Here is a 2,661-nt window from a genome sequence, read left to right as displayed (position 1 = left end):
CGGGAGCTTGTGACTCCCCCCGGATTCAAAAAGACAGCCGCGTCCTCAGGTGCCAGCCACTTTCTGCGCGCGCGGGCCCCGTACCTCTGCACTTTATTTCCGCAGCTCCTCTGGCTCTCAGTGTGCTTTTCTTTCCTTCTAGTTGTAGAATTTACACTCAGCCAGCCTTCCTGTAGTTCTGGATGATGTCCATTTTGTGTTTTTGATGTATTTTTCAATTGTTGTGGGAGGTAGCAATTTCCCGGTGTTTATCTATGCCGCCATCTTAGTTTCTCTACCTCTGTAAATCTTACAGTACACTGTATACAGATCCCTGATAATCATGGGTTTATAATCCAAAAACTTTAGCCACTCACGAGCAAGATTCTCTCCTCCACCCAAAATTTGGGACATTGAGATATTTGCAATCATATATCAGAATATGAAACATGCGTGCCACAAGATTCGTATGCAAGAGGAAATCTGCTAGTGAGGTCCCAATTGAGCATTCAAAAGTCACTGCTTAACGAAACTTGTTTCTTTTTCCATGTTGTATCAGTGTTTCTCACTGTGACCCACAATATTTACTGTTTACATCACCACCTAGTATACACTAGCACATTAAACAAATGTAAAAAATACTTATCCTGTATGAGAAGCACTTTACTATTATTATACTAGAGGCCCAGTGCACGAATTCGTGGCACAGGTGGGGTCTGGCTAGCCCTGCCCGAATCCGGGCAGATCGGGGCTGGGCCTATCGGGAGAAGGAGATGGTAGGAAGTTGGCTGGCTGGCCCATCCAGATCGGGCCTGATCAGGGTAGGGCCAGCTGGGGGGAGGGGCAGTGGGCAATTGGCCAGTGGGCCGCTCTCCCGAATGGGGTGAGGGGTGCTGATTGGGGCCAGCGGCCTGGGGGAGAGGCCATGGGTGGTTGGCCAGCTATCCCTGCCCCTGATTGGGGTGGGGGGGCTGATCTGGGGTGGGGCCAGGAAAGGGGAGGGACTGCAGGAGATTGGCTGGCCATCCCCGCCCCCTAATGTGGTGGTATTTAGGAATCTAGGGATTGCTAAGGGTCCATACTGTCTGGTATCTGTTTGATTTTTATTTATTTCACAGTGTCTGGCTCAAGTAAAGTGCTCAGTAAACATTTCATATGGACTAAGAAGGCTTTATTTCAAGAATAATCAGGGAGATGAGAATTACAGTAACAAGGAGAACTTGTCATCCATCTTACTGAAAACATAGTAATACCTAATGTAGATAGAAAAAGGGGCACACTCATTATTCAATGATGGAATGTGAATTGCTACAGCCTTTTTGAAAAGCTATGTAAGAATATCTATTAAAATTTAAAATGTAGCCCGGCTAGTGTGATTCAGGGTTGAGCATTGACCTATGAACTGTGGGCTCAATACCCAGGATGGGGTGTGCAGGAGGCAGCCAATCAATGATTCTCTCTCATTACTGATATTTCTATCTTTATCTCTCTTCCTCTTTGAAATCAATAAAAACATATATTGCAGAAAATTTAAGATGTATACATCCTTTGTAGCAATAACCTCAAAACTCGAAATCTCTCCCACAAAAATAAAAGCATCAGTCAGTACCTAAGAACTGTACCAGGATGTTCACTGAATACTTTGTTAGTGGAAGAAAATGGAAACAAAGCAAATGCCCATCAATTGTTAAATTAACACCAACACACTCACACCAAGAATATCAGACAGCAGTTAGATTCATAATGACTTGGAGGGATTTCTACTATATATGTAAGTTTAGAGAAGCAAAAATACAATGAGATCCATTTTTTAAAAAGTATACATATGCATGTATGTTTGTGTATGACTAAAAGGACACAGAGAAAGCCATAGAAGACACCTAGGTTCAGGAGTCCCAGGCAAGGAAAGTTAGCAACTCCCCCACATGGCACACACATAAAGTGTTAACGAATAAAAATATTCTAATATTCTGTATGCTATAGTCCTTTTTAGATACTTGTGTTTATAACAGGAAAGACATACTCAAAAGAGATGCAAGAAAAAATAACTCCCAGAATATTTTCCAATAAGAAAAATAAAGAAAGGTTGGTGGATAAATGAAAGGATAGATGGGTTGATTTAGGTTAAAGAAATTTAAAAAGATAGAAAAATGATAGTCTTTTTCAACATAGTTTTTAGGTCATAGTACTTCACAGCATTTGGTAAGTTAAGCACCCTCCTTCCGGAAACACTTTCCGTTTTCCACGCCGCCTCACTGCCTTTTCTTCGGTCCGCGCTCATCCATTGGGGTTCTTCTGCGCTGTCTGCCTGCCTTCGGGGCCCTGTACTGCTGGCTCCCTGTCAGCACCCCTGCTCGGCGACCTACCGTGGCCCCGGCCTCACTCACCCACAGGGCGAATCAGGGCCCGTGGGCCAGTTCCCTCTTGAATAGACGTCCCCACCTGGCCCTCCGGTCACGGAGAGCCCAGGTCCACTCACCGCCCCGGCCGGCCTCCTCCCTCGGGGCAGGGCGCGCAGAGGCCTGGACCGCCCCCACCCACGCAGGGACCCAGCGGGCGGGCGGGGGCGCTCCAGGTAACTCCCCTCACACCCCGCGAAACCAGAAACCACCTCGAGAGGCCGCGGGACCAGTGCCCGCGTCCCTAGCCTCACGACTCTGCGGCCAAGCACCGGGGACCCGC

At 46.8% G+C, this 2,661-nt stretch overlaps 1 protein-coding gene across 1 annotated transcript in view; it reads right to left on the bottom strand.

The window, feature by feature from the left end:
- MRPS9 (mitochondrial ribosomal protein S9) overlaps positions 1-2,661 on the bottom strand; it is an 80,969-nt gene that overhangs the window by 76,314 nt on the left and 1,994 nt on the right. The gene's annotated exons all lie outside the window — the stretch shown is intronic.

The sequence above is a fragment of the Myotis davidii genome, unplaced genomic scaffold, assembly GCF_000327345.1.
Source record: "Myotis davidii unplaced genomic scaffold, ASM32734v1 scaffold614, whole genome shotgun sequence".
NCBI lineage: Eukaryota > Metazoa > Chordata > Mammalia > Chiroptera > Vespertilionidae > Myotis > Myotis davidii.
Note: the sequence above shows the minus strand (reverse complement) of the source record. Positions and strands in the feature narration are given on the sequence as shown.